Source organism: Delphinus delphis, chromosome 20 (genome assembly GCF_949987515.2).
Source record: "Delphinus delphis chromosome 20, mDelDel1.2, whole genome shotgun sequence".
Lineage (NCBI taxonomy): Eukaryota > Metazoa > Chordata > Mammalia > Artiodactyla > Delphinidae > Delphinus > Delphinus delphis.
The window spans coordinates 5370524-5381728 of NC_082702.1; the positions used below are offsets into that span (position 1 = coordinate 5370524).

The 11205-nt window shown below is 42.1% G+C and overlaps 1 long non-coding RNA gene across 1 annotated transcript in view; it reads left to right on the top strand.

Moving 5' to 3' along the window:
* The window catches only part of LOC132416456 (uncharacterized), a 46596-nt gene extending 43502 nt beyond the window's left edge, over positions 1-3094 (top strand). Inside the window, exon 5 of the long non-coding RNA XR_009517594.1 lies at positions 1324-3094. This is a non-coding gene — a long non-coding RNA (uncharacterized lncRNA). The remainder of the gene's footprint in view (positions 1-1323) is intronic.
* Positions 3095-11205: the final 8111 nt, after the last annotated feature.

Consider the following 11205-nt stretch of genomic DNA (forward strand, 5'->3'; position numbering starts at 1 on the left):
TACTAAATTTTGAATGCTTTTAGATTGTGCCTTAAACTCAGTGATCACCAAATACTTCATGTTTTAAAATGCAACGAATGTCAAAAGTTAAACTATTGCTCACTCATCGCTAGATATCAGAATTTTTTTTTTTTTTTTTTTTTTTGCGGTACGTGGGCCTCTCACTGTTGTGGCCTCTCCTGTTGCGGAGCACAGGCTCCGGACGCGCAGGCTCAGCGGCCATGGCTCACGGGCCCAGCTGCTCCGCGGCATGTGGGATCTTCCCGGACCGGGGCACGAACCCGCGTCCCCTGCATCAGCAGGCAGACTCTCAACCACTGCACCACCAGGGAAGCCCGATATCAGAATATTTATCCTGAGTAAAACCCGCAGAAATGTATGTGGCAAGGATCTTACCCAGAAGTCACAAGATAGGAGCATACTGGCGCCGTACCTCCCAAATTCACTGGTTGAGGCAAAACCTTTACCTTGAGTTCAAGTACTTGGCAACTGCAGAAAATTCATATTGAAGAGAAGCTGTGGAAATGTATGAAGAGAGGCTTTCTCCAGGCCTCACAGTGCACTAAGCTTCAGAGTACACAGTTTTGAGAGAAACCACACAAAGCAATATGTGTCCTGAGGACTGTACTTGAAGATCAAAACTGAAATAGAGGATTTACACTGGTGAGAAAGCTTTCTGATGTAATGAATGTTGTAAATTTTTACATCAAGTATCCACACCTTTAGTGTAATGACAGAATTCTTACAGGTTACAAAGTATACACGGAAAAGCTTCATGAAACAGTACATCCTTGGGGTTTACCGAAGAACTAATATTTGGGACAGTCCTTACAAATATAATGAATTTGGTGAATTTTTTGAGCCACTCTTACGACAGACCATCAGAGAAGGCATACTAGGAATAAATAAATCTTTAGTTCTCTAAGGTTAACCTGAGATATTACATACTGCAGAATCATTACAACTCACAACATGTTAAAACTTCTGACATGGTGTGTATATGAGAGGAAAAAGGACATATGTGAAAATAGCTGATTATCTTCAGTATATTAAAATTTAAATATTTGAGTTTTCTTGAAAAGGCTACTTACTGTTTATGCTTTTCAACCTAAAGTTTGAAGTAACAGGGAAGAACAAGTCTGTCTCTTTCCTTTTACTTTAACATTTGTATTCTATTGCTTTGGCTACAAGTGAGTCACTAAAGGGATGTTGCTTATAAGCTTAAATTATACATAATGGGCTATCTTTGGGAAACCTGATTCCCGTATAATGTGCATTAAACTAAAATACCTTTGTTTACCTTGTGGGAAACCTCCTGTCCAGGCTCCCCTGTGAATGGATTCAAGAAAGAAGAAATTAAGACATCCCCTCAAGAACCTGATTGGAACTAAGAGTTTACTCCCTCCTCTTAGTATGAAAGAAGCCCGAATTCTAACTCAGGGAAGACGATTCTTTGGGACAGCAGTCCACCATCTTCTGGGTCTGCTGGCTTTCTGAATAAAGCCACTGTTGCTTGCTCCAACAACTAGTCTCTCAGTTTATTGGCCTGTTGTGTGGTGAGCCCTAAGAGCTTGGCCTTGCTAATATGTTGATTTCATGCATTCATTACAGGCCTTTCATGATGGTCTCTGGGAAGGAATCAGTAAGATGAGGGGGCCAGCTTCATTAGGTGTGGTTCATTCACATCCATGTTCCCTGGAAAGACATGAATCCTGAATTATCAAATTTAATAGTGTGTGAATTAGTGTCAGGGAGGGGCAGAGAATAGTGTAAAACTAGGACATGAATCATCATGCTTATTATGTTCAGGGCGCCCTTCTGTTCACAGTGGGTTACAGGACAGAGTGCTCTACCAACTGACCTGGACAAGAGCAGGCAAGACATTAGGCACTGGGCTTTTCATGGGAGGAGAGTGACAGGTTATTAGGGACTGATTATGTGGTAGGAACAATGCACAGGAAAAGTTGGTCACTTTCTCCATTGGATGGCAATAACTGTTGTATGTATGATTAAAAAAAAGTTAGTCTTGGGGCTTCCCTGGTGGCGCGGTGGTTGAGAGTCCGCCTGCTGATGCAGGGGACACGGGTTCGTGACCTGTCCGGGAGGATCCCACATGCCGCGGAGCGGCTGGGCCCGTGAGCCATGGCTGCTGAGCCTGCGCGTCCGGAGCCTGTGCTCCACAACGGGAGAGGCCACAACAGTGAGAGGCCCATGTACCGCAAAAAAAAAAGAAAAAAAAAAAGTTAGTCTTATTTTTGGAAATTGAAGAGAGAGCAATTATTTTGAGCATCAAATTTAATCAGAACCAGAATAATATGTGTGTGTGTATGATTCACATTTAACTGCTGCCATTATCATTTGCTACTGTTGTATTCATAGAATTACATTCTGAATGTATCATGGGTCTCCTGTTTTAATTAATAAAATATAATCACTTTTGTCATAACCCTGGATGAATCATGTTTATTCCGTCAACACAGTTTTATCTTATGTCGGTGCTTTATAACAGCAGGTAAAATGCACCGTTAGGCTCTCAGGTTTGAAAGAATCTATAACAATTTCTTTCCAATATGGAATGAAACAACATACAGTTTGGGGGTTACATACTCATAATTTGTACTCTCTACACTCTATTCCAGAATATTCAGATGGCTATAATGCAAATCCCATAGCAGTGCATTTCAGACTGACTTCCTTCCATTAGTGTGCAAAAATTGAATCAAATTTAAATAAATTTAAAGATCTAATTGGCTTTATTGAATGATTGATACACTGGGCAGCATCCCACCTAGGGAATACAGAGGTGCTCCAAGGAGCTGTACAGAGTGGGAAAGCACATGATGTTGAGCATCTTTTCATGTGCTTTTTGAATGTGTATCTATGATAGATGTTTGGTTTCTGCTTTCTATGAGTCTTCATATGGATATGGGACTCTCGCCACTTCCTGAACTTGGGTGACTGTTTCCTTTCCCAGGTTAGGGCGGTTTTCAGCTATTATCTCTGCAAATATTTTCTAAGACGCTTCCTCTCTTCTCCTTCTGGGACCTGAATAATACAAATATTAGTGCACTTGTTGCTGCCCCAGAAGTCTCTTCAAATGTCGTCCTTCTTCTATTCTTTTTTCTCTTCAGTGGTGATTTCCACTACTCTGTCTTCCAGCTCACTGATCCATTCTTCTGCCTCATTTAGCCTGTTATTGATTCTTCCTAGTGTATTTTTCATTTCAGTTACTGTATTATCCAATTCTGTTCAGTTGTTGTTTAGATTTTCAAAGTCTTTGTGAAATACTTCTCATTTCTCAGGCTGTGCATCCATTCTCCTCCCGAGTTCTTTTTGATCATTACTCTGAACATTTTTTCGGCCAGATTTCCTATCTCCACGTCACTTAGTTCTTCTTCTGGGGGTTTTGTCTTATTCCTCCGCCTGAAACGTATTCCTCGGGTACCTCATTTTGTCTAAATTGCTATTTCTATTTTTATGTATGTGGTAGGTTAGTGACATTTCTCAACGTTGGAAAAGTGGCCCTCTGTAGGAGGTGTCCTATGCACCCCTCTCATCACCCAAGGTCAGAGGCCAGCTGGTCCCGGGGTAGTGTCTGGCCTGTATTTGTGGATTCAGTTTGCAGGCTGTGAGACTGTAGTTTTCTTGCTTCTGGTGTCTGCACCCTGGTGGGTGAGGCTGGTCTAGAGGCTTCTCCCCGCCCACTGTTGGTTGGACCTGAGTCTTGGCCCTTTGGCAGGCCAGGGTATGTCTAAGGGCATGCAGAGAGGTGGCAGTGGGCTCAGGAAGCCTTTAGGCTGCCCATTGGCTGATTGGTGGGGCTGTATCCCCTGCCAGTTTGTTGTTTTGCCTGAGGCGCCCCAGCGCCAGACCTATAGGTTCTTGGGTGGGGCGAGGTCTTGGTGCCAAGAAGTCAGCCTCCAGGAGAGCTCATGCAGATGAATGCTCACCGATGTTACTGCCGTCATTGTCTGTGTCCCCAGGGTGAGCCAACGCCTCCCCCCACCTTCCCAGGAGATCCTCCAAGATCAGCAGGCAGGGGCAGTGCTTGCCCAGGCTTCTATCAGATTATTGCTTTTGCCCTTCATCTCTGTGTATGTGAGATTTTGTGTGTGTCTGTTAAGAGTGAAATCTCTCTTTTCCCCATTACTCTGAGCTCCTGCAATCAAGCCCCACTGGCCTTCAAAGGTAAATGTTCTGGGGGCTTCTCATCCCAGTGCCGAACCTCTGGGCTAGGGGGCGTGATGTGGGGCTCACGACTCTCACTCCTGTGTGAGAACCTCTGTAATATAATTATTCTCTAGTTTTTGGGTCACCTACCCAGGGGATATGGGGTTTGGGTATATCATGAGTCTGCCCTTCCTACCCATCTCATTGTGGTTCCTTCTTTATGTCTTTACTTGTTAAAGAGCTTTCCTGGTAGGTGCTAGTCTTTCATCAATGGTTGTACTGCAGTTAGTTGTGATTTTGGTGTGCTCGTGAGAAGGGGTGAGTTTAGGATCCTTCTACTTCGCCATCTTGGCTGCTATCACAGAAGAGTTTTTTCCTAAAGTCTCTGTCTGCCTTTATGACAGTACCACACTGTTTCGATTAGTGTAGGTTTGGAATAAGTTTCGAAACAAGGAAGTGTGAGACCTCTGTTCTTTTCAAACTTGTTTTTACTATTCATTGTCTCTTGACATTCCATAGGAATCACAGAATGGATTTACCTGTTTTTTCAGGAAAACCTTATTGGGATTTCACTAGGGAATGAATGATTTGAATCTGTTAATCACTTTGGGTAGTACTGACATCTTGACAATATTGACTTTCAATCCATGAACATGGGATATGTTTCCATTTATTTTTGTCTTCTGTAAAATTTTCAGCAGTCTATAGTTTGCAGTGTACAAATCTTTCTCTTCTTTTATAATGTCATGTCTAAATATTTTTTGATTCTCTTATAAATGGAATTGTTTTCTCAATTTGTTTTGATCATTTTTAATTTTTAGAAACCCAATTGAGTTTTGCATGATGATCTTAAATCTTATAAGGTTTTTGAACTCTTTCATTATTTCTAGAAGGTTTTTTTTTTTTTACTTTCAGAATCTTCAGGGTTTTCTACCTATTAGATCATGTTACCTGTGTACAGAGATGATTTTGCTTCCTCTTGCTACTGGGATATCTATCATCTCATTTTATGCCTATGTGTTCTTGGTAGGACTTTCAATTATATGTTTTTAGAAATAGCAGGTAGGCTTGTCTTGTTCCTGATCTTGGAGGAAAAGCTTCCATTCTTTTACCATTGAGGATGGTGAAAGCTCTAAAGAAAGACTGCGTGGAAGGACAGTTTTCAGCATACTCTTATACCTGTGTGTAAGGTTTTAAAGACAAAAGGAGGGAGGGGAGGGGAGTGTCTGTGATCCCAGCTTTCCTATAAGGTCTCAGCTGTGCAGACTCTTTGGCACACATTGTGACTATTCTGTACGTGCCTGCAAAACGAGTTTCTATATCACGGTCTTGTGATTCTTTAACTTCTTTCAGGAAGAGAGTAAAAGCAATAGTTGTGACGTTTTATTATTTACCTAGAGCCAGATGTGATGCGTTAAGAATTCCAGTCCTCAGTTGACCCTCTGGGTGTCATCAATTTTTAAGGCTTCTTGGGGCAACTTGTTGAAGCCACAGTTTGGGGTTGTAAATCAAGGTATCAGTTTAAGCTACCAATCGTGGGAAAGATACATGTTCGGCTTGCTTTTCCTTTGTTTCTGCATTCCCTCCTTCCCCTAATCGGTAACTCCTTGAATCTGCTCTTTGGATCTCAGGGAAGGTCTAGGAAACTAAAGCCTTCTTCTATAAACAGGAAACAGGGGACACAGAAAGGTTTTTGTAACCCGGAAGGCCCCCCAGGTTCCCTTTGATATCAATCCTGCCTTTTCTTTGACATTCATCAATCTTGAGGGGAACAGGTATTGGATAAGAATGGGAAAATGTTGCACAGACAGGTTAATCAAACTCGACAGAAGAACTCAGGTTTAGGGGGACTCAGTTTCAAAATCATGGTCTCTTACTCTTCTTTACTATTGATTTGATTTTTTTTGTATCTCTGTTTGGGTACAGAAGAAAGTCATCCATCGCCTATGATCGCCCTTTTTTGGTTTTTCCTTCTGTTTTCTGCCAAGAACATTCTTGCACAATCTCCTGAAATATTGTTTTTTTTGTTTTTGCTTCATTGGGTCTTTGTTGCTGCACATGGGCTTTCTCCAGTTGCGGCAAGCGGGGGTTATTGTTTGTTGCGGTGCGCGGGCTTCTCATTGCGGTGGCTTCTCTTGTTGCGGAGCACGGGCTGTAGGCGCGCGGGCTCAGTAGTTGTGGCTCTGCGGCGTGTGGGATCTTCCCGGACCAGGGCTGGAACCCGTGCCCTCTGCATTGGCAGGCGTATTCTTAACCACTGTGCCAAAATCCTGTTTGTTTTTCTTGGATATAAACATGACAGTGGAACTTGTGGTACTTGTGGTATAATCAGTACAACACATTATAGAGCACATTTGTAATCCTGCTTTCTCCTTACAACATCACACTCTCTCCCTTTTTAGATCTTTTTCGTTTCTGTTTCATATCCATAGTATAATTTCCATAGTGAAAAATGGGATGGTATCATGTTAATTCCTAAACCAATTCTTGTTTTCTTTTAAAATTAGTATTTCAGTTGCCATCGTACACTTATTTTCACACAGATGTGCAGTCACAAGCTGTGCTCCCACATATGCATACACCCTGTGCTCCACTCATGCCCTTTCTCATTCCTGATCACTTCTCAGATGGAACCTCGATGTGAATGGAAAGTTATTTATTTGCATATTTAATTTGTTGTGTTGATCACCCCCATTTCCAGAGCACTTTTTCACCCATGCCTCCACCTTCCACGTTAGTCACATTATAGAAACAATCCCTCTTTATCCATTGAACAACTTTATCCGGACAGCCGTGCAGCTGTGATGACTCGGAAACCACTTCCAGGAGGGATGGCTGAATGGCTTCGTTACACAGCTCACTTCTTACATCTCCCTTGACGTTTTCTGTCTAAACGTCAGAAATTCGTTGTATTATTCGTTGTATTATTTTGGTATTCGTTGTATTATTTTGTAATCTGTCCTGTTTAAGTTTTGGCCGATGGCCGGTCACATTGAAGTTTTCTGTCTGTAGGTCCTGGTTCTTACACTACTTTGTGTGTCGGTTGGGTTAATGTACATAAACCTGTGTGCATCTCCTACCCTGATTTGAGAAATAGTGTTAATTTACCTCAAGCCTTTAAAAACAAGTTAGTGCTGTTAGATGGCTTAGAATATTGCATGTTTTGTAGTAAATACTCAAAAGTTACTTTTTTAGAAATAGGTATGTTAGTATTCTGTCATGGTTTTCATGATACACCTTTGTCTGCATTATATCCTGTTTGCTTTTCGTTTGTACTTCGTTCTCAACAACATTGTATCTGATCCCAGTTAATGAATATAGAATGTGCTGTTTATTCCATATATTTTGGTAACCATTAAGCTAGATAACTAAGGGTACTGCATAGGTAGGGATTGCTCTACTTACTGGCTGTTAGAGAACTGGAGAAAATTAATATTTTATATATTAATTTATAAGTGGAATTTACAGATGATGGTCTTTCAGCGTGTCTTATGCAAAACAACTGACATACTACTTGTTAAAGTTATAATAAAATGCCTTTTCTTTATAGGTATGTAGTTTTACAGCAGATACTTAGAAAACTATATTGTTTTGTTAAAAATTGTTTTATCAAATTCTTCATTTCTCTGTATTTGTTTTACAGCCAATTAGTTAGATTGGATATGCTTGTTTTGGCTTATTTAGCATTACAATTTATGTCATCTGTTCTTTTTTTCTTTAACATCTTTATCGGAGTATAACTGCTTTACAGTGTTGTGTTAGTTTCTGCCGTATAACAAAGTGAATCAGCTATACATATACATATGTCCCCATATCTCCTCCCTCTTGCGTCTCCCTCCCACCCTCCCTATCCCATCCCTCTAGGTGAACACAAAGCACCGAGCTGGTCTCCCTGTGCTATGCGGCTGCTTCCCACTAGCTAGCTATTTTACATTTGGTGTGTATATATGTCCATGATACTCTCTCACTTCATCCCAGCTTACCCTTCCCCCTTCCCGTGTCCTCAAGTCCATTCTCTACGTCTGCATCTTTATTCCTGTCCTGGCCCTAGGTTCATTAGAACCTTTTTTTTTTTCCTTTTTTAGATTCCATATATATGTGTTAGCATACAGTATTTGTTTTTCTCTTCATTCTGTATGACAGACTCTAGGTCCATCCACCTCACTACAGATAACTCAGTTTCGGTTCTTTTTATGGCTGAGTAATATTCCATTGTATATATGTGCCACATCTTCTTTATCCTATGTCATCTGTTCTTTTGCATTTATTTATTTACAGTAAGTATTCAGAATACACCTATAGTATAATATATATCTTTCTTCTCAATTATGAGACAACAGTCTATTTAGTGCTAATTGGTATGTAAATATCATTCTTTTAATTCATGTTCCCAGTGATTAAAATGTCATCACAGTGTTTCTCAACTGTAGGTCACATTCATTCAAAAGACATGCAGTCAAATAGCGAGTGTTCTGGATAATGAAGTGGGGGTGGAAAAGAGGTCGAATCCCCAGAGGTGAGGGCCTCGTGGGTGTGCGCTGACGGGGCCCTGGTACCTGGTGGGGGCGTGTGCAGCCAAAGCCTGTGGTCACTGGCTCGGGAACCTGGAAACCCATCCCTCCCAGCTCTCAGCCCACCGCATCCTCAGGAGAGCAGGCTTGGGGCTCCCGGCGCATGTGGCCGGCAGAGGCCAGCGTGCTGCTGCTCCCCCCGGGAGAGGGGTACCCAGCCTCGGGGTCAGTGCCCCACCGGACACAAGTGCCCGCTCCACCATCCACCCCTAAGGACACCTTCCGTGGGTTCAGCTCTTCTGCGAGGGGAACAGAGCACCAGGCACACAGCAGGCATCCAGTAGCTGCTCACTACGAGGGCGGCCCTCCTTGACGACAGCACAGGTGACCAGCGAGGGCTCCCTGTGCTCACGGGCCACCGTCCACAGCCTTGCGGAGGACACCGTGGGGTTTCTCTCCTCACTCCCCAGTTTTCACTCTTTTCCATGGACTTCCCTCCTGTGGAAACCTGCCAGTTCTCCTGCTTTCAACCCTCTGCCTGTAGAGATGGAGAGGTACTGTGATGGGCCAGCTTGAACTCCCTGAACTGGGATTCTGTGAAGAACGCGTTTCCATAACTAGGTCGACTCCAAGACGGCTTGGTGCAAGTCAGCGATGGAACGTTCAGCTTGATAAAGCTGCAGGTCGGAAGGGCACTGACAGAAAAATCTTCATGTTAATCTTCCACCCAACTCTTTAAACTGATAATGACAGAACTGTTCCTATAATCATTTTTACCTCAGGGAAATCCAGGAAAATACACATGATTTTGAGTGTCATTAGATAGATGATGAAATTACAAAGGAATGTCTATGACCCATAATGGAAATCTCACTGATGGAAGAGATCAACATGGTAGAAGGGATCAAGCAGGAATCAAGCCCATTGGAAATAGGCTTGGATTTAACATTTTGGATAAACTGCAGGTATTTCTTACTGATGGGATAATATCTGAATGTGATGAAGTTGAGAGGTCTATCAACAGTAGTTCCTCATTTACTCCACTTCAAAGAATTCCTCCTCGTGTCCAAACCGACGTTTCAAACACATATGGCAATGATTTCATGCCTCCTTCAGTGATGACACAAGACCACATCGAAAGACCTTACAAATGTAATGAGTGTAGGAAAACCTTTCTTAAGGACTTACTCCTCACTGGACATCAGATAATCCGTACAAGAGAGAAATTATATAAATGTGATGTATGCGACAAATTCTTTGTTCGAAATTCACAGCTTGTACATCGTCAGAAAATTCACGGAGAGTCATGGTACAAATGTAACGTGTGGCAAAACCTTTAATGATAGAGCCACTCTTGGAAGACATCAGCTAATCCACCCAGGAGCCAAATTATATAAATGTGATGTATGTGGTAAAATCTTTGGTCAAAACTCACAGCTTGGAATATTCATGCTGGAAACAGAAGTTACAAATGTAATGACAGCTCAAACGTCAGTAGACATCAGAAAATTCAGACAGGAAAGAAAGTGTATAAATGTGACGTATGTGGCAGAGCCTTTAGCCGAAATTCATACCTTGCCGATCAACGGGGAGTTCATACCGGACAGAAACCGTACAAATGTAATGAGTGTGGTAGATTCTTCAGTGCGCCTTCTAGCCTAACTTAGCATCAGAGGATCCGTACTACTGAGAGCCCTTAAAAATATAATGAAGTTGGCGATGCTTTTAGCATGGCTTGATAGCTTAGGCTTCATGAGAAAATTTATGCTGGATAGAAGCCAGATAAATGTATTTAGTATAGTCAGGTCTTTAGAAGATGAATTCATTCTGGAAAGAATCCTCACAAATGCCATGAATGTGAAAAAGCTATCCTCGTGGATCACGTCTCACCAATAATCAGGACTTCCACACCCGTCAGAGCATTACAGATGTGCTGAATTTAGCAAAGCTTCTTGGTTGTGCCTTAAACTCAGGGATCACCAAATACTTCATACTTAAAAATGCACACCACAACATGCACACCACAACACCCTCATGTAGAATGCTTTTTTTTTTTTTTACATCTTTATTGGGGTATAATTGCTTTACAGTGGTGTGTTAGTTTCTGCTCTACAACAAAGTGAATCAGCTATACCTACACATGTGTTCCCACATCCCCTCCCTCTTGCGTCTCACCCGCTCCCACCCTCCCTATCCCACCCCTCCAGGCAGCCACAAAGCACCAAGCTGATATCCCCGTGCTATGCAGCCGCTTCCCACTAGCTGTCTACCTTACGTTTGTTAGTGTATATATGTCCATGCCTCTCTCTCCCTTTGTTACAGCTCACCCTTTCCCTTCCCCATATCCTCAAGTCCGTTCTCCAGTATGTCTGTGTCTTTATTCCTGTCTTACCCCTAGGTTAGTCATGGTTTTTCTTAAATTTCATATATATGTTTTAGCATACAGTATTTGTTTTTCTCTTTCTGACTTACTTCACTCTGTATGACAGACTCTAGGTCTATCCACCTCATTACAAATAGCTCA